This window comes from Lutra lutra, chromosome 3, assembly GCF_902655055.1.
Source record: "Lutra lutra chromosome 3, mLutLut1.2, whole genome shotgun sequence".
NCBI lineage: Eukaryota > Metazoa > Chordata > Mammalia > Carnivora > Mustelidae > Lutra > Lutra lutra.
Genome location: NC_062280.1, coordinates 87,245,041 through 87,267,025, shown reverse-complemented (window position 1 = coordinate 87,267,025; position 21,985 = coordinate 87,245,041).

Genomic DNA, 21,985 nt, shown 5'->3' with positions numbered 1-21,985 from the left:
AATAAAGGAGGAAGTTACATGATTTATGTACATGCTACATAAGCTTTAATTATTTGCTTTAATTATTCTAGGTGAATAAAATCATCTTATCTCTTTTATCTTCTAAATAAATTATTAAATTATTGAAAATGCATTTTTCTTTTCACATGCATGCCGACATAGAGAAGGGCTGAGATTATATGCCTGGTGGTACTTGCATTTCAAGGTGGCAAAACTTGTCCTACTTGGTCAGAACTTAAGCTCTAAACTACCTACAAGGGGTGCCTGGGTGGCTCAGTGGGTTAAAGCCTCTGCTTTCGGCTCAGGTCATGATCCCAGCGTCCTGGGATCAAGCCCCGCATGGGGCTCTCTGCTCAGCGGGGAGCCTGCTTCCTCCTCTCTCTCTGCCTGCTTCTCTGCCTACTTGTGATCTCTGTCTGTCAAAATAAATAAATAAAATCTTAAAAACAAAAAAAAACAAAAAAAACCTACCTACAAGACAGAACTGACTAATGACCTGTACAGGAACCTGCTGTTTAAAACTTTTACGGGGAAGAAAGAGTCCCAAACCATTTTGCTGTGGACGCAAAAACGGCCTAGTGACCTGATATTAAAGGAAATTAGAGAATGTCTATTGATGCTAAATACAACGGTGGGTCACTGAATGTATATCTGACTCTTAAATTGCAGTTTGATTTCTGTCTGCTCTGAGGAGGAGCTGTGCATAAAGGTTTTACTTGGGCCTGGACTGCTAATATTCGACATATGTTCTAAATATTTATACACAGACTACTCGAGCCCCAGTGGAATCCTTATAATCTACTAGGTAAATAGTATTACTTAAAATACCCAATTTGTATTTTAGAGGCAGATTCTAAAAGCACTAAACACAGTGAGTATAGTCAGTTGGCTCAAGAATGTGTTTTAAGGTACCTGGAAGAGTATTTGCATAATCTGCATTTCAAAAAGTCCACAATTAAGTATTTACACATCTTTAGAACCTTTATAGTCAATCCTGCCATCTCCTTTACCCTTCTAAGAGGAATCTCCTCCATTAAAAAAAACTGTCCTGAGGAAAGTAACAACTTTTAAATAATACTCTCAGAGAAAATCTCTGAAGCCAGGAGAAACTCAAAGTGAAGGCTCACACTTAATTCCTCACTTTCTCTGCTTTTCGCTACGTGTTGGAGGATCTCAGATCAGTACGGTAGAAGCCATATGGGCTGCAATAACAAGGTAGGACGGAACAAGTTGCGATGGGATGGAGCGCAGCGTGGCACGCCCCTCCCCAAACTCCTCCTCCTCTCAGGGCTCCCGCGACACAGAATACAAGGGAACGTCGTACCTATTGTACTTTCTGGTGCACTATAATCCCTGCCCCCTTGGTCATAGTACCAGATGACTTAAAATCCCGATCTAGAAAATGAAATAAAGCTCAGTCATCTGGGGAGTTAGCATGTGACTGCATTACCTGGTGAAACATGTTCAGCTGAATTATTAATTTTCTGTCTTGTTAGATACTGGATTCATGGTGGGAAGTGAAAATGCATGCAATGTAAAAATATGCTGGGAAACAGTTGTAAAACCATCATTAGGTCTCAGTATTGCATGACTTCTTGTGAGACAGAGTGACACGTTTCTTAGAACAAGATCAGCTGTCATTTTCACATGTTTATCCAAATAGTTGATATGGTAAATTAAATATTCTAAAAATTTAGATGACAGAAGGTTCATATAAAATAATTCATCACCAACCAAGGCTGGGAAGATTGGGGAAAATTGTACCTATGTTGGACAAAATTTTGCAACATCATCCTGGACTGTTGGTCGAAGTTGGAGAAACCTTTTCTGACACTTAGAGAGTTTAGCAAGCCCTGATGTTAGAGTTTATTTGATATCGAGAAGTCGTGGCTTTGGGTTGTTAGTACTTATTCTGTTTTCCCATGGAGTAGCTCTGTCATCAAGTGATCAGGGGCCTAGGAAGGTGAGTGTACAAGAGATAAATAATTATTGTTGTTACGGATTTTTAATTTCTTTGGTACAATTTATATTATCACAGTGGTTTTACTGTTACCTCCTTACTTTTGGAATCACAAATATGAAACCATTTATCAGAGACATGTAAAACAGAGTCAAGAAAATAATAAATCCACTCTTTATTTCTAGATAGACCTATTACTAAAGTTTGTTTAGTCCTACCTGCAACACCAGGAATAGAGCTTCTATTTGAGTCTTATAAAAAGTTAAAACCATTTCTTTACCTTAAGCAAGAGTTTCACCAGGTTTTTTGACAGAGAACACTCTAGTAAGAAAAAATTCAAGTCAACTCACTGCTTAACTTTCCAGACACATTACATTCTAAGCAAGTGCTTTTGTAATACTGAAAAACAGAGAGTTCCACTTACTGGTGATGAACAACAATGCATTTAAGTTATTGGAAACGTTTGTGAATAAGCTCATTTTTAAAGGTCAGCTGTTTCCCCCTAGGGTGCTAAATATATAAAGTTCAGTATTATTGGATTGATAAAGGAGTCAGAAATACTCTCCACCTCCCAGATAAAAATAGTAAAAAGATATACTTGTGAGGGTCATCAAATTTTAATGATAGTAGTTCAATAAATCACCTTTATCTCTCTGAATTTCAGTGTCCTTATAAAAAGGGGACCGGAGTATTTACTTCTAGGATTATGATGAGGATCACACTGGTATTTTGTCCATGTCCTCACTGAGGATTTACTAATGTCAACATGATCATCGACATTATCATTGTCACCATCTTCCCTTTAATTACCAACGATATTGGCTTCATCATGAATGTCAGGTTCTATGGTCACTTTAGCTAGTTGTTCTTTGGCTGAGCAGTATTTGCAGGGAGTATCTATCCTTGTTGAATAAGAGTTCCCAGAATAATCATTCATTCATTCATTCATTCTACAAATATTGATTCATGGATTCCTTTATTCTGTAAGTATTGACCTACAATATGCTGGAGCTAGGAATACCAGACCCTTCCCCGACCTTTTGGAAGAGATAACTCTCATATTATAATTGTGATAAGTGCCACAAGGTAGAATTATAGGGATATTGCTGTAAGAGAATATAATGAGCAATTTGGCCTAGTCAGGAATCATTACTTCCCAAGAGAAAATTGACTTAAATATAGATTTCTTCCTTGACTACATGGAAACCTAGTTTACATAAACAATTCAGGTTCTTGTTTAAAAATAATTCTCTCTCCCCTTCTGGGTCTACCAGGTCTACCTGATGAATAAAATGCAACCTCTTCCAGGATCTGTAACAGCTGAAAACTTCTGTGATACCCAGAGCAAGCAGAATGGTGGAGTTAGAGTTTCTCTCAGGAGGAGAGCCCTTTTTTGGATGGGTTCTCCAGCTCCTTCCCTCCCTGGCTGTGCAGCGCTAGGATGTTGCCTTCTCTAGCACTGTTAAATCAGCAGGGATATCTGTAGCTAATGGTTATGCCTTTCTGCTCTGCAATTTGACTAAATGAATGGGCTATACTGTCAGTTCTAATGACTTTGGAAAGGAGAGGCAGGCTCCTGGTCCCCTCATGAAGCCTTATATGTTCGATCTCACCATGTGAAACCAATATCTTGATCCCTGCTTCAAACCAGGGCAGTGCGTGCCTGCAAAATTCCAGTGAGAGCCCAAAGTGTCCCACATATTGTGGCAAATTTCCCATAATGTCCTGCAAATTGCAACAGAGTTCGTGGGAAAAGTAGGAGGAAATTATTTTCCTGCATTGGGATAGCTCATGTGGGAAGGCTACTCCACAGGTTCCCACAAGAATGGAGAAATACATCTGGTACATTTTTGAAGCACATCATGGAATGGTTATTTTGTATCTCAATTTCACACTTTGGGGAAGTATTTGGAATGAATGAATTTCTAATAGATGGCTCTGGACTATGTGTTTATACATTGCACCTTTTTGCTATTAAGGAAGTTGCTTCCCAAAAGAATGGTCACAGCCTCAGCAACACTTGCATATGGGTATTTCTCCAAACTGTAGGTTCTTAAAGCAATTAACATTGACATCACAAGTTGATGGCAAGCTAGCCCTAAATGCCTCAGCTTTTAAAAGGGCGTTCCCCAGCAACTTAATTGGTGAAAGTACTAGTATAAATTAAAACATGTGGGGAGACAGTATGTTTACACTTTCTTCTAGGCAATAGGCAAATAAAATGTTAGTGAATAAATGATTTTCTATTGTCCACTATTACTAACCTATTTGCTTCTGTACAAGATGGAAATTAGGTTTCTAACAGCAGTTTTATTCCTACGACTCTACAGAAACTTTGTCATTCCCCAAGTAGGATGAATTTGATAAGTAGCCATTTATCCTTTTTGTGCTTGTTCCTTCTGAACAAGGGCAACTGCTCTCTACTGAACACTTTTACCCTCCCAAGATGTATTTGACATAATTACTGCACTGGAGCTAAGATTCATAATCTGATTGCCAATGTCAACGGAAATGAAGGCTTTCATGAAAAACAAAACCTGTTAAGTATACTCAAGGCTCAACATCAATCCCACTCATGAGTAATTAAAATACCAATTTATGATACATTTTTCTTTTACTGGTAAATCTGGAAATCCTATGGATTTTTTTCTTCAGACATAGATGCTTGAAGGAGAATAAATTCTAAGGACAGTTACACAGATTCAAGTTTTGGATTAGGATTTAATTCTACAAATAGAAGTAGTACTTGTTATGTGTGAGAGAGACTAAAATGAACAATTTTTTTTTCATATATAAGATTCCCTTAGCCTTAAGTAAGAAAAGAAGGAATTTAATAAAGTGGTTGAATTCTCTGATGGTTTATATTTGTTTGTTTGTTTTTTGCTTGAATTGGGGGTTTGGTTCAAAGTTGATCCTTAAAGAAGGGAAAAAGCTATAATGTTTTCTGTACTTCTTATGTCTTGGGCTCTGTGTTAGTAGTTTCATTTGTTTACTTATTTTTCATGCACCAACCGTCTGAAGTAGATATTATTATTTTCATTTAGAGATGAGGCTCAGATACATGGAATAACTTGCCTAAGGCTATACAATCATACAATAGTAGAATGGGGTACACAGGAGAGCCAGAATGAAAAAGTACGGTGTCTGGTTGCAGAAGAAATTGTCCATGTGTCAAAGGTTTCAGCACCTTGGCAAGTTCTGTTAGTAGGTGTCTATGGAGCATACATAAGGATAGTTTCTAAGGGTATTAAGACAAAGAGGAAAATTATAAGTTAGGGGACACCTGGGTGGCTCAGTGGGTTAAAGCCTCTGTTTTCAGCTCAGGTCATGATCCCAGGGTTCTGGGATTGAGCCCCACATCAGGCTTTCTGCTCAGCAGGGAGCCTGCTTCCTCCTCTCTGTCTCTGCCTGCTTCTCTGCCTACTTGTGATCTCTGTCTGTCAAATAAATAAAATAAAATATTTAAAAAAATTATAAGCTTAGACTGGGTCAAATCCATCTGTATAGTTGCCTTTACCTTCGTTTTGGGATTTTATTTTATTTTTTTTAAGATTTTATTTATTTATTTGACAGAGAGAGAGAGATCACAAGTAGGCAGAGAGGCAGGCAGAGAGAGGGAGAAGCAGGCTCACTGCTGAGCAGAGAGCCCGATGCGGGGCTCGATCCCAGGACCCTGAGATCATGACCTGAGCTGAAGGCAGAGCTTAACCCACTGAGCTACCCAGGTGCCCCCGTTTTGGGATTTTAAATGTGTTGGTTCAACCACCTGGGGATGATGTAAATATAGTGAGCTGAAGGCTATACCCAGTGGTGCTATGGAGTCAATGTGGAAGAAATACTGGAATTTTCCTGGAATTTTGTAGTGGAAGCAGTCCAAAGGCCCAGGGAGGTGTGAATGTTGGGATGAGTCTATTATATGCAATTTGGGCAGCTACCCACTTACTATGCTCCCACGAAGAAACCTCTTCACCTGAACATTCAGAAACGTGTTGGTAAGGAAAAACACCAGCCTCTGTAGTGGCTGTCTTCTGTAGTCTGGAGATGACAGTAGGAGGAGTTATGTTGGCACTGGACCCCCCCAGGTTTTGTTGGAATCAGGGACTCACAGAGTGGTAGGGACCTCATGCCAGTGCTTAACCAGTGAAGTCAAGATGAGTGCAGTTATCTTAATATGTTGCAAGGATGGAGTAGTGAGAAGAGTGTTTGACCCACAGGGACTTAGACAATGATTCATCCATCATGGAATCTCTAGGGATGAAATGGATGTGTAGCTTACTAAAGTGTTGCTTCTAGTATGTAGAAAAAGTCTGGTGCTCAGAAATTTGACTCAGGTCACCAAAGTGGCCATTCATGGCCTCATGTTCGATTCCTAGAACTAATGTAGCTCACAGACCTGGAGCCACTAAGTTAGTGGTAATTTGTATAGCAGCAATAGGAAACTCACACAGTGGCAAAATGCAGATATAAAGAGAAATAGGTGAAAAATTTTGCAATGTGGTCACTTCTCTGAAAAATGAGGTATGAGTGTTTTGAAAGGTAAAAAAATGCTGGGCCAATTCATAGAGAATAGTGTGGCCCTCTGGGGAAGGAATGTTCTCTTTGTTGATTTTATATCAATCCTTACTTCTCCCAAAAGATTAGTCAAGTTCAAGAATCCAAAACTGACTCTGAGGAGGGAGCTGGAGAATCAGACCTAGGCTTTTCCCTGGTTGCATTGCTCTCATTTTACTTCTCACTCCTGCCTTTGCAGTTGCTTTTACTTTCTCATATTGGGAAATTTTCTTCTCTTTCCACAAGGCCTATTTTGCTTCTAATTAGGAGAAAGGAGTTTTCCATTGGTCCAGTGCAATAGACTAGAGCTTCAGTTTTCCTTAGGCATTGGGACCGAAGTCCAATTTACTAATGAACATTAATTTGCCTAGCTCTGCCATTTTTATTTATACATATATTTCTACGGGGACTTTCTGGGGATGAAAGGTGGATGGGCCAAGGCAAAATTTATGTATTTCTGGGTTTCTCTATGAATACCGTCTCTTAAAATTTCTTTTCTTCACAACATCCAGAGAGGATGTACAAAATGAAAAATTTACTTTATCCTTATTCAGTGTCTAACTCTGAAGTACTGTGGATTTTATTCTGGTTTTCCCAGAACACAATAGAATGGGGGGGGGGATGTACACAGAAAAGGAATAAGTTTTGAATTTATAGACTGAGTCATTTATTCAGAATAGTTTCTTAGATATGAATAGTGCTTTAGTAGGTTTGCCATTTAAATATACTTTTAAGATTGGAAGAATTCATCATGAGTGGAAATTTCTAATCTATTTACTTTATATAAAATTATATGATGGGAAGTAAATGTATAAACACTTAGGAACATTTGATATACATGAGTTGAAACTTTTTTAAAGTCAAAACTTCTCAGCCTATTGCAGTTTATCGGAAAAACCTGGGAATACATTTCTAAATTGTACATGCAACCCCCTTCCCGAAGGTGATATTATATTTCATCCCTTGACTTAATAACCTTTGGGAATTTCTTTCTTGAAAGCCTTTTCAAGGAAAGCATTCTCACCTTATCCTCCGAAGTTTTCAGGGTAAGCATTAAATTAAGTTTTTGCCTTATTTATTTTTTTCAAAAATAAAGTGGTACTTTTATTTCACTTGGCAAAAACTGTGATGAAAAGTGTAACTTCTACATGTATGTTTAGGAAATCCGACTTCCTCATAATGATCTCTTTCCCAGACAAGAGTAATAATTTGTCATATCTTAAAAAACTTGCCTTCATCTCACTCCAGACAAGTGTTTGAGATTAATGTCTATCTTTCTATCTTCCCTGGCTTCCTCTCTCCTTCCTTGTCTTCTTTCTCCACTTTCTTTCCTTCTCACTTTCCTTCCTTCCCTCCGTCCCTCCCTCCCTCCCTTCTCTCTCTCTCTCTCCCCCTTTCACACACACACACATGCACACACACAGATAAGTCTTTGATAGGAACTAATTTTAAAGTAATAATGATTTTATTAAGCTTAACTTAAGAAACACTCTGGGGGTCCAGTTCTGGTAAAATGGAGTAAGAACACTCCAACCTGTCACTCATAATGAATGGAGCTATAAAACCTGGATAAAATGCATGGAACAGCTATTTGAGGATCTTACTAGCATTTGAAGTACCACTGAACCAATAGTGAGTTTACCATTTTTTTTCCCCCTCTAGTGTACCTCAGCCTGGATTGAAGTAGTATAAAACATGGAAGTTAGTACCATACTGAGAGAGAGAAACTGAGGGGAAGCTCTCTAGTTCAGGGTCCAGGAACAGGACAAGGAAAAGGACCTTGTGGTAGGAACAGTGGTGACTGCAGGGGCCCACAAGAACTTCAAACATTGAAGAATGAAAACATTCAATGTTTTTTCTTTCTTTGTCCTCCTGCTGTTTGACTCTGAATGCAGATACAGTCATGGGAAGTTTGTGTCAGGGTGGGTAACTAAAGCCCAAGATTTCTGGGACACTGAAAAGGGAGTCCTAGGGAATCAATAAGTAATAAAGAGATAATGGACATACAGGGGCTGGGAAAGCAATCCCATAAAACCATTTATGAATTCCTGTACTCATTTTTGCTGCACATGAATGGATCTAATTGTAAACAATGTTCTACATACTTTGAGAATGGAATAAGAGATGGGCAGTTGCCCAGGTCCTAGACTGACTACTAAGCGGCAAACATAGAAGATAGATGTAAATAACACTGCAAAAGCTTTGAAAATTACAATGTATGTTGAAAATAAAGACCATAGGAAGCTGGTTAGAACATGAGGTCTAAACTCAACTGGGTTGACCACCTATGAGAACAAAATATCAACATTTTCCATGGGATTTAAAAAGACCCATAAGGTAATTTAAAAAGACTCATAAGGTAATATTTGAAGTGTCTAAATATAATGGATAATTCATTGGCAATTCATTGGAACTACCCCTCCCTGCCACCCCCCACCGAACCCAATTCGCACAAGAAAAGACAAAGAACAGACACCAGTACTAAAATGGTTAAGATATTGGAATTATCTGGCAAAGACTATAAAGCAGCTGTTACAAAAGTGCTCAAAGAAGTAAGGATAAACACTCTTAAAGCAAATGTAGAGAAAGTCTAAACAAAAAACTAAAAAAGATATAAAGAAGTATCAAATGGAAATTTTACAACTTAAAGTATAAGCCAGACTCTGCAAAAATAAGCAAACAAAAAGAAAACCCCAAACAAACAAACAAGTATAACGGTCACTGTGGGCACAATGACTGATTGAAGATGAAAGAGTAAAATAGTGAACTTGAAGATAAATCAATAAAAATTATGCAATCTATGGAAAAGAGAAAAAAGGGAAGAGTAAAGAGACTCAGGATAATACCAAAGGTCTAACATTCATGTTATGGGAGTCCCAGAAAATGAAGAGAAAGAGTATAGTATACAACAAAATATTTGAAGAAATAGTAGCTGGAAATTTCCCAAATATGGTGAAAGATAGACACGTAAAGATTCAAGAAGCTCAATAAACCTCAAACATGATAAATTCCAAGAAATTCACACCCAGAAACATCATAATCAAACTGTTAAACTTTAAAAACAGTCACAAATTACCAATAGCGGGAATGAAAGAAGGCTCTTACTGTACTCTCTGAAGAAATGAAAAAGCTAAAAAGGTAATGATATAAATAAATGTACATAATTCGATAAGCTAGGTGAAATGAACAACTTCCCTCAAACCAAAAATTTTCACAAACTCTGTTCAGATGAAATAAATAGCCAAAATAGTTCTGTAATTGTTAAGCCACTTACTCCATCATTAAAAACCTGTTAAAAAGAAATCTCTAGGCTTAGTTTTATTGCCAATTCTACCAGATATAGAAGAAATAAAACCAAGGCTACACTAGCTCTTGAAGATGACACACACTTCCCAACTCATGTTATGAAATGAGCAATACCGTGATATGAAAAACAGGAAAATACAAGAAAATTATAAATCAACATCTCTTACCACACAGATGCATAATATCACCAAAATATTAACAAATCAAGTCCAGTAATGTATAAAAGAATAGTTTAACATGACCAAGTAGCAGCCCATGAATGCAAGGTTGGCTTAGTGTTTGGTAGTCAATCAGTGAAACCTATCTGTGGTATAATAAGAAATATATATTTGGTTTTTGTCCCTGGTCCATAGCATGGAGCTCCTAAAACCCTGTAGAGTCTCTGGAGCAAGAAGAGTATCTTTTGTTTGCCAATGAGATCACTTATGGCTGGAGGCCCCTAGATAGTGTGAAAATGGAAGACTAAGGAATGATTAGGTTGGCTCTTTAGCCTAACCCACCTGCCCCTCAACCTCTAAGGAGGGAAGAAGGGCTAGATATTCAGTTAATCATCAATGGCAATGATTTCATTAATCATGCCTACTTATGCAACCTCCATAAAAATCCTTAAATGACAGGGGTCAGGGGCTCCTAAGTTGGTGAACACATTGAGATGCTGAGAGGGTAGAGAGCCTGGAGAGGCCATGCACCTCCCTTCTCCTCCAATCCCTTGATCTATGCATCTGTTCCATTTGGCTTTTCAGAGCTACAACCTTTATAATAAACCAGTAATAGTAACTAAAGCACTCTGAGTTTGATGAGCTGTTCTAACAAATTACTCAAACTGAAAGGGCAGGGACTGTGGAAACCCCCTACTTTGTAGCAAAGTTGAAAAAAGTGTGGGTCCTCTGGGCACCCAATATTTGTGATGGCATCTGAAGAGATGGCAGGCTTGTAGGACTGAGTCCTTAAACCCATGGTTTCCGATGCTAACTCCAGGTAGCTCGTGTCAGGACTGAATTGAGTTGTAGGGCACCCAGTTGGTGTCTGGAATATGGGAGGGTTGGTGAGGAAGAGAAAACCCCACACACTTAGTGTCCAAAATTTTGGGAATAAAAATCATATGACCATTTATTAATAGTCTAAAGAAGAAAAATCATGGGATCATATTAAGTAATGCTAAAAAAGTTTTTTTCAGTATTCAATATTCATACATAATAAAAGTTCTCAGTGAATGAGGAGTAGAAGAAAACTTCTTCATCTCAATATGACACATCTGCAAGATAACATCAGATATAAGAGTGAAAGACTGCAGCACTAGTACACATTTATTAGCCTGGATAAATAAAAATACTGTCGATACCAGGCAGGACAAGGAGGCAGAGCAACTGGAACTCTGGTACATTGCTGCTGGAAATGCAAAATGAATACAGTCACTTTGGAAAAGAGTTTGGTAGTTTATTGTAAAGCTAAGTGTGCCTACATCGTGTGGCATAGCAAGCTTATTCCTAGATATTTTTCCTAGAAAAATGAAGACTGACATTTCTACAAAAGTTCTCCTGTACATGGATGTCTGTCACAACTCTATTCATATTGGCATCAAACTGGAAACAACACAAATCTTCTTCAGCAAGTGAATGGGAAGGCAAATGGTGGTATGTCTATGTAATGAATACCACCAAGCACTACAAAGGAATTAGTATTGACAGCAGACACCTTGGGTGAATGAATCAAAGGCATTATGCCAAGTAAAGGAGTTCAGTCTCAAAGGTTACATACTGTTTGATTTCATGTATGCGACATTCTCAAAAGCAAAAGTGTAGTGATGGAAAGTAGATCAGTGGTGGTCAGGGGCTAGGAATGGGTGAGAAGACCCCAGTTGGTGGCACAGGCAGGTTTTTTGAGGTCACGGAACTATTCTGTATCCTAATTATGATGGTGGATGCATTAATCTGTTCACGAGCTAAAACTCAGAAATATACACCTAAAAAAAAATGTCAGATTCATTTTATGTTAATTAAAAAAATAAAGTAATGGGACACCTGGGTGGCTCAGTTGGTTATGTGTCTGCCTCCAGTTCAGGTTACAATCCCAGAGTCCTGGGAAGAGCCTGCTTCTCCCTCTCCCTCTACTGTCCCCCAACTCCTGTGCTTGTTTGCTCTCTCTCTCATGCTCTCTCAAATAAAGAAATAAAATCTTTAGTAAAAAAAAAAACAAAAAAAAACCACAAAAACAACAAAAAAACCCTTAAATAAAATAAACCAATAAGTAAAAAATAAAGTAAAAGATAAAATAAGCACACAAAGTGACAGTCTTAAAAATCAGAATATAGAGTGATTTTTTCCAACAAGTTGATGAAATTATCATGATAGAAATTAACTATAAGAAAATGAAAAGTTTTAGGGGCGCCTGGGTGGCTTCAGTGGGTTAAAGCCTCTGCCTTCGGCTCAGGTCATGGTCCAGGGTCCTGGGATCGAGCCCTGCATCGGGCTCTCCGCTCTGCGGAGAGCCTGCTTCCTCCTTTCTCTCTCTGCCTGCCTCTCTGCCTACTTGTGATCTCTCTCTGTCAAATAAATAAAATCTTAAAAAAAAAAAAGAAAATGAAAAGTTTTAGACAATTTCTAACCAGAAGAGTAAAGGTGAAAAGGAGAAATCAAATTCTATTTATTATTTTTTTTTTAATCAACTCCCAGTACATGAGAGCTATGTGGCAATACTTGATACTTGGTTGGGACAAATCGGACAGCAAGTATAAGGCAGCGTAATTCTTTTTTAAAGAACCTATAAACCAGGGCACCTGGGTGGCTCAGTGGGTTAAAGGCCTCTGCCTTCGCGTCAGGTCATGATCCCAGGGTCCTGGGATCGAGCCCCACATTGGGCTCTATGCTCAGTGGCGAGCCTGCTTCCCCTTCTCTCTCTGCCTGCCTCTCTGCCTACTTGTGATTTCTCTCTCTGTCAAATAAATAAAGAAATTTTAAAAAAAAGAACCTATAAACCTATGCTACTCCTATTTTAATCATTTGTAAGGCTGAAAAGTAACTATGAAAAAGGTTAAGACCTTTCAGAGATGCTAAACAATAGTGACCTTGGGAAGGAAGTAGGAGTTTGGATATATGTTATATGTCCACACTTCTTAAAACTTTCATGGAAGGAATCCATGTAGGAGCTCAAAAACAAAACCGAGTACTCAGGTTGATAATAAAATGCAGTAGTTTCCAAACTTCATACTTTAAAATAGTATGGTTATATTGCTATTTTCCCTATTAACTTTCTGACCTAATACCCGAGGATTTCGACAATTTACATCTTCTCCTTGCCCTCTCCCTACTTGTCTCAGGCCCTTCAGATTATTTATACAAAATACACCAGACTGCGTGGCTTATAAACAACAGAAATTTATTCCTCACAGTTCTGGAGGTTGGGAAGTCCAAGATCACGGTGCTGGCAGACTTAGTATCTAGTGAGAGCCTGCTTTCTGTTCACAGATGGCACCTTCTTGCTGTTGTCTTCACATGGTAGAGAGGGCGGGGAGCTCTGTAGGGTCTTTTTATAAGAAAACTATCCCTTTAAAGAAGGCTTTACTCTCAAGACTTCAGTACCTCTCAAAGACCCTGTCTGTTAATACCATCATTTGGGGGGATTAGGATTTCAACATCCGATTTTTGTGGGACACAAATATTCATATCATAGCTTTCCCCATATAATTATATTCACAGTTCTGCCTTTGCTCATTTCTGTAATTTCAAACAACATATTCACCTTAATATCTTGTTGCATCACTGAAAGACAGTGTCACTTGCCTTTATTTGTAGACTGTGGCACTCTGTCCTTTTCTTTACGGCTCTTCAGTTCTGCTATGTCTGATTTTATGCCATCTCCTCACTTAAAAGATATTAATTAATTAGTTTAAAGCAGTCTGGATTTATGGATTCTTATTTTGTTTAATGAGTCATGATCTTCAATTATCATTATTTTAATGCTCACCTTTAACTAAGGGAGACTCTTTAGCAGCCATTTTGGTATGTTCGCATCATTCTTTGAGGAGTTCCTATTCTCTACCATGGCAAAATGTTTCAGGCTCATCTTACACTTTTCCCGATATGGTCTGGAATTAACTGTGTGTTCTAGGAGAATAATATTTGGAAATCAAGTTTAGGGTGCTAGGTCTGCTAAGTCCTCTTAGTAGGGATTTATAACTAGGAAATTTATGTATGTGTATCTCCATGGAGGTAGATGTGTGCTCTTATGCATATGCACATATATTTATTTTAAAATATGTATCTGTTTATGGGTATGTGTACATTTATATAGGGATATAAAGATGTGCATATACATTACACATATATATTAATATGTAACATGTAATTATAAACATACATGTTTATTTATGCATAAATATTTAAAAGTGTAACGTAATACTGATACATACAATTCCAATTCAGCATCATTGATGTTTACTTTTGCATGTTTATACTTTATAACATACACTGTCTATCTTTCTATTCTGTAACCTTTGTAACAGAAGAAATTAATTCTTCTGTGATTTGTATGTGTTAATTCTAAAAATTGAAAACAATAAACACATTTTTAGGTGTTGTGGTAGCTCCATTATTCATTGTAAAGGCAAGAGTGCTTGTTAGGATCCCTTTTATTCCTCACATTTATGGATTCAATACAGCTATCTCTCTAGTATTCAAAGGAGAATATTCCAGGGATAAATTAAATAGGCTTTCTCTTTTTAAAATATTTAAAATTTTTAAATTCTAGTATCATTAACATACAATATTATATTAGTTTCAGGTGGCAAAATATAATTCCACAATTTCCATATATCACCAGTGCTCATCAGGACAAGTGCACTCTTTAATCCTATCACCTATTTCACCCATCCCCCTGCCCAAATCCCCTCTGGTAACCATCAGTTTGTTCTCTACAGTTAAGAGCCTGTTTCTTGGTTTCTCTCTCTCTTTTTCTTCTTTGCTCATTGTCTTGTTTCTTAAATGCCACGCATGAGTGAAATCATATGGCGTTTGTCTTTGTCTGACTGACTTATTTCATTTAGTATTATACTTTCTAGTTCCATCCATGTCCTTGCAAATGGCAAGATTTCATTGTTCTTCTTTTGGCTGAATAACATTCCATTGTGTATATGTATCACATCTTTCTTATCCATTCATCTATCGATGAACATGGGTTGCTTCCATTATTTGGCTATTTTATTTTATTTTATTTTATTTATTTTTTTAAAGATTTTATTTATTTATTTGACAGACAGAGGTCACAAGTAGGCAGAGAGGCAGGCAGAGAGAAGGGGAAGCAGGCTCACTGCTGAGCAGAGACCCCGATGCGGGGCTCGATCCCAGGACCCTGAGACCATGACCTGAGCCGAAGGCAGAGGCTTTAACCCACTGAGCCACCCAGGCACCCCTATTCGGCTATTTTAAATAATGCTGCCCTAAACTTTGGGGTGCATGTACCCTTTTGAAATTAGTGCTATTGTATCTTGGAGGTAAATACACAGTAATAGTGTATGGATTATAGGATAGTCCTATTTTTAATTTTTTGAGGGAAACGCTATACTGTTTTCCAGAGTGGTTGTAGCAGTCTGCATTCCCACCAACAGTGCAAGAGGGTTCCCTTTTCTCTGCATCCTCAGCAACATTTGTTGTTTCTTATGCTTTTGATTTTAGCCAACTCTGACAAGTGTTGAGGCGATTTCGAATGTAGTTTTGGTTTATACTTCCCTGATAATGAGAGATGTTGAGCATCTTTTCATGTGTCTGTTGGCCATCTGGATGTCTTTGGAGAACTACCTGTTCATGTCTTCTGCCCATTTTTAAATTGGATCATTTGTTTCTGGGGTGTTGAGTTGTAAAAGTTCTTTATATATTTTGGATACTAACCCTTTATTGGATATGTCATTGCAAAAACTTTTCCTGTTCAATAAGTTGCCTTTTAGTTTTATTAGTTATACCTCACTGTGCAGAAACTTTTAATTTTGATGTAATCCCAGTAGTTTTTTGTTGTTTGTTTGTTTTTACTTTTATTTTCCTCCTCTCTATAGATATATCTAGAAAAATGCTGCTACAGCAGATGTCAGAGAAATTTCTGCCTGTTCTCCCTTCTAGGATTTTTATGGTTTCAGGTGTCACATTTAGGTCTTTAATCCATTTTGAATTATTTTTGTGGTTGTACAGTTCCATTCTTTACATGTAGCTGTCCAGTTTTCCAACACCATTTGTTGAAGAGACAGTCTTTCCCTTGGATATTCTTCCTGGTTTTTCTTTTATACTCCTTACCAAATGATTTTATTCAATCTATAGGGTTTTCCCTCATCAACAATAGTAATGATTACCTCTGCATATCCTCTTACACTCATTTCTCTCTGAGAGTTGTTTTCAAGTCATTATTCTGCTTCAATTTGGCTTGGGAGTATACATCAAGGCCCTTCTGAATTAAATGCACTGTTTCCTGAATCTTTGGGTTGCTTTTTCTTCTTCTTCTTCTTCTTCTTCTTTTTTTTTTTTTTTTGCTAAATATACACCCTAGAAAGGACCTATATATATATGTTTTAAGATTTTATTTATTTATTTGACAGACAGAGATCACAAGCAGGCAGAGAGGCAGGCAGAAAGAGAGAGGGGAAGCTGTATCCTTGCTGAGCAGAGAGCCTGATGTGGGGCTCGATCCCAGGACCCTGAGATCATGACCTGAGCTGAAGGCAGAGCCTTAACCCACTGAGCCACCCAGGCGCCCCAAAGACCTATACTTTTTTTTTTTTTTTAGGTATTCAAATGTTGGGGAAATGTCTTTATTCTGTCCTATGATAAATTGAGCTATTTTGGATGGTTATAAAAATCATATTAAAATATGCTTCCATTGTCTTTTAGCCTCTTATGATGTCAGTGAGGAGTCTGATATTATCTGATCCTTATTGTGTTTTAAGTGACTCTGTGAACATATTTAGGATCATATCTTTATTCTTAGTGTGCTAGCTTCTCATACTAGTGAGTCTAAGGGGAATTACTTTTTTTTTTGGTATTAATTGTTCTAGGCACCTGGTAGGCACTTCTGGTGTTAGTCTTGACAACACTTAGATTTTATCTCCTATTATTTCTTTAATGATTTCCTTTTCTCCTTCTATACTTCCTAATCAGATTTTGGGTTTTGGTATTCCTGCATTGATGCTTTAAATATTTTCCTCTCTTAGACTAAATCTGAGAGGACCTTTTTGTTTTACATTCCTCTAATATTTCTGCTAAAACTTACTATAAACTTTTTAATTCTGGCCAAGTTTAAACAATTATTTTGAAAAGCTCTAATTATTTCCTTGCTTTTTAATATCATTCTCTTCTTTTTCAAAAAAATTAAAGTTCTCAAAAAAAAATTAAAGTTCTCATATGTAATTAGTTAACATTCTAACATACCCAGAATAATTGCCCTCATTCTACCCAAAGAGATCATTCATGAATTTTGCGAAGAATTGTTTTTTCTCCATATGTTTGTTTTGCCTGGGGGATGAAAATGCCCACTTCTGGAAATTCTGTGTCCAGTTTTTGGGGGAGAGTCATTCATCAGTGCCTCTTGTCTTCCGACCTACTCTCCTCTCTTCTCTCCTCTCCCATCCATTTTACCTGCAGTTTCTGAGCTCAGATTTATTAGAAGTCTGCCTTGCAGATTGTTTTTCTTCTAGACTGCAGTTCCTTTTGTACATATTTTAGGATGTGCTTTTTGTCCATATAGCTTGTCTCCTGCTCTACTTTATTATTACATCTATATCTATATCTATATCTATACATATATATACACTATATGTTGTTGATGTTTAGGTATACACTCTCTTCTCTGCTTTTGACATCTCTTAAATCACAATGTATCTCACAATTGATGATGTTTTAAAATAGTTTAGAGGCGCCTGGGTGGCTCAGTCCATTAAGTGTCTGCCTTCCACTCAGGTCATGAACCCAGGGTCCTGGGATCAAGCCCCGCATGGAGCCCTCTATTGGGGGGTCCCTGCCTAGTGGGGAGCCTGCTTCTCCTTCTCCTCTGTCTCTCTTCCCCATTTGTGTTCTTGCTCTCTCTGTTCTCTCCCTCTCAAATAAATAAATAAATAATGTTTTTAAAAAATAAAATAGTTTAAACATGTATATTACTTGGAAAAAAGTGAGGTCTTAGGTAAATAGGAATTAACTCACATGCTTTGTGAACTATTTTAAATCAAGTTCCTTTGGTTTCTGTGTTTTGAAGTTCCTAGCAAAACAGGTAAGCGTGTATTCCCAAGTCACTTGGCTTGATACCTTTGTCATAAATTAAGTTTAAAATAGTGTCGTATGGTTAGCACTTATGTTTTTATTTATGAAGGAGTTGAATAAAAGGGACTATAAAAATAGTAATAGAATATTTTATAGGAATTATAATCATAATGTAATCAGTTGAATAATTATAATATGTAGAAAGTATTCATGCAGAAAATGATGAAAATTTAAATGAATGAATTGAAGGAAAAACAATTATTTCTCTTCATCAGTATGATGTGTGAATTTTATGTGTTGGAAAAAGAAAAATTCTTGGGAACTCCCAATCTGTATTCCATGGGTTGTCATTTCCTAGAGTGGCTGTATTTCTGTATCTCTCTCTCTCTCTTTCTCTCTAATTTCCTTTGTGAAATAAGTTTAAGAAACAGCATGTGTTTCTCTTGGAAAGCCATAAAGTTTGTTAGCATGTTAAAGACTGAAAGTCGTATAATTAAGAAACACATCAACATTGATTAATACAGTGTATCCCAACTTTTTGATTATAGAAATTAGTTGTTTTAGCAATAAATTATAATCTCACAATAGAATTCATGTTTCAAGAAACATCTTTGGAAATACTGGTGCAATGGAATAAATAGACCCTGGTTTCTAGGCATGATCCTGGTATACAATAATGGTAAGGCTTTTGTTGTTATTCCTGATTTTGTCCCTTTTTCCCACTCTGACAGTTGGAGTCTATTCTCTGGACTGCAAGTCTAGAGATACTCTTGAAAGTTTCTTTTCCTTTCTTATTTTCTATTTTTCCTCCTATCACTCTTAGAACTATGTCTAGAATTCTCTGTGTTCTTTGCTACTTAAAAATTTTTTTCTTGGGGCGCCTGGGTGGCTCAGTGGGTTAAGCCGCTGCCTTCGGCTTAGGTCATGATCTCAGAGTCCTGGGATCGAGCCCCACATCGGGCTTTCTGCTCAGCAGGGAGCCTGCTTCCTCCTCTCTCTCTGCCTGCCTCTCTGCCTGCTTGTGATCTCTCTCTGTCAAATAAATAAATAAAAAATCTTAAAAAAAAATTTTTTTTTCTTTAGATTTTCCCACTGATTTCATCAAACATTTCCATTTTGCCTTGTTTAAAGTATAGTATGTTTTTGGAAGTATGTAAATATACTAGTCAGATGAAATAAATCAGTAGGCAGTGTTTCTTTGCTCAGTGTGTTGTTTTCTATTAAAAAAGAGAAAATGGGAGCAACAATGCTAACAAGAGATGCAATTACATGACCCCTGTCCTCTTTCTGTCTTTAGCAGAGTAAAGTATTCATTTTGTTGCTTTTTATTTTCTGAAAAGGTATTAAGACCTTTGCCTCAAAGGTGTAACATCAGAATAACAAAACATCCTCTTTTGACTTCAGTCTGACCTTTTCTGCATTCTACTCATCCTTTATGAGGATAGGCTGCCAAATATTATTCTCTCTTAGGAAATTCTTCCTGGAATCCTGTAGTAAACTTTCAGAGGGAAAAGGCAACTAAAGTCAAATTTCCTTGTGGAATGCTGGACACAAGAAATATATTAGTAACACTTTTGATTTTTTTTTTTCCCCAGAAATTTATCAGTTACTGAGGTAGATGCATTACGCTGTTTTGGTTTAAATTGTTAATTGTTCTCAATTATTCCCAGTTAGTTTGGGTTGACATCATTTTAACCAGACTTCTTTAAAACAGATAGAGGAGATACTCTCTTACCCTAAAAAGAATGAATTCTCATACAGCCTTAGTTTCTTGTCTTCATATGTGAGTGATCAAAGTAATTAGTGATCATAAGCGAGTCCATCGCTTATTATATGAAGTTAAACAATAGGTCAGAAAGTGACAGAGTAACTTATCTGCCATTGAGTAGCAATATTTTTGTGCTATGGTTACATTGTTAAGCAAACTAAAATAAGCAAATCTTCATGCCAGGGTCTTAGTTAATGTCATTTTGCTTGGCTGAGAAAATCTGAACATCTCTGAGAAGACATATTTTAAAGAGAGCATTAGAACATGCATATTTTTAGGATGCTAATAGAGCCTATCACCCCCTTGGTTTTAGCTGCCAGAAATTATGATTCATAGTTCTTGATAGCATAGAACAGAAAACATTGTAAAGGGAAAGAAATTTAACAGATTGCTCAGGGAATGATTTCTAAGTGTCAGTTAATCAAACATTTCTATTTCATCCCTTTAGGAAAATGCACACTTCTGTTTGAAAATGGATCTTGAAAAATCCTTATTTTTCTTTTTTCCTTTCCTTTTTTTTTTTTTTTGCTTTCTAATAGCCCACAACTATTGATGAATCCAAGCAGGATGGTAAAAGAATATTTAGCATTCTAATGAATGACAGCTGAGAAGTTACCTGTGAAGAATGTTTCAAAAGAACAAAGGGTGTGTGTGTGTATTGTGTGTGTGTGTGTGTGTGTGCCTGTTAAAGATTCTGGAAAACACAGTAGTATTATTATGTTATATTACTCTATTTTTTGTTTTTCTGGAGAAAAAAGCCAATTAAAGAAGTACTTTCTAATACAATTTTAAAACTTACTTTAGAATGTAACATTTCAAAATATATGACAACATTCTGAATCAGTTGTATTATGCTAGAAAGCTTTGGAGTGATTTAGACTTAGGGGTTGAAAAAGAACTACTTGCTATAATTGATAGTCAAAGTATTCTGTGTTAAGAAACAACTCTCACAGAAATCCTAAGTTATGCATGGTTCTGAATGTGGTTATACATTTTCTGAAGCTACTGGTTCGTTCTTTTTTTTTTTTTTCCTAAGATTTTATTTATTTGACAGAGAAAGAGAGAGAGAGCACAAGTAGGGGGAGCAGTAGAGGGAGAGGGAGAAGCAGGCTCCCTGCTGAGCAAGGAGCCGATGCGGAACTCGATCCCAGGACCCTGGAATCATGACCTGAGCTGAAAGCAGAGGCTTAACCACCTGAGCCACCCAGGCTCCTGAAGCTACTGGTTCTTTATTAATGTTGACTTTACTTATGACATGGTTTTCTCTCAAATTCTAGTTGCCTAGACCATATTATTATTACCTATTCACCTTAATAGATTTCTACTCCCCCTTTCTTATTACAGCACATTTTGAAATATATTGGATAGTGAAGAGAACGCTATTTTTTTTTTTTTTTTTGAAGAGAACACTATTGCCATTGAGGAACTTGCAGTGTGATGGTTATTTAGTTTTTGAATGGGCTTTTACATAAAAGTAACTGCTTTGTGGGAATTTTCAGGTATGAGAAATCATCTTACAGAGATATCCCCTCTTATCCAACTGATCAGTCGCATTAAAAAAATGCATGTGTGGAATATTGCAGATTGAAGTGTGCAAAGCATTTGTGTTTTAATTAAAATTTTAGAGGAAAAACTCATTCACATAAATTAATAGCAAGCTTTTTAGCAGGTTGCATAAATGGTGACAAAATTTACATCTTTGTATTCAAGAAGAGTACGGAGTTACTTGGTGAAGATCACTACATATGTTGAAATCCTTAAACGTGCTATAATATTAAAGATCTGTGGCTTATTAAATTACGTGAGAGCAAATGACTCATGAGTAATTACAAATACCTGTTCTGCTTCTACTTATCACTTATTTTCTAAAAGTAGCATGGAAATGAAATGTAAACATAACATAAAGGAGTATAACTTCCTGTTAATGATGCTTATCATATAATGAGATATTACAGCCTAATTCAATACAGGACTAAACCAACATTGGAGGAAAATGAGAATTCGTGAAGCTAGGAGCCTCAGTACTCCGAATCGCGTGATCTTTGATGTCTCACTAAAAACTTCTATTTTCTTTTCTAATTCTTCATGTGGAAGAGCAAATGTCTTTAGATTAAAATGGATTTCACAAATCACGGAAGTCCAAAGAAGCAAGTAGATAGTATAGAAATT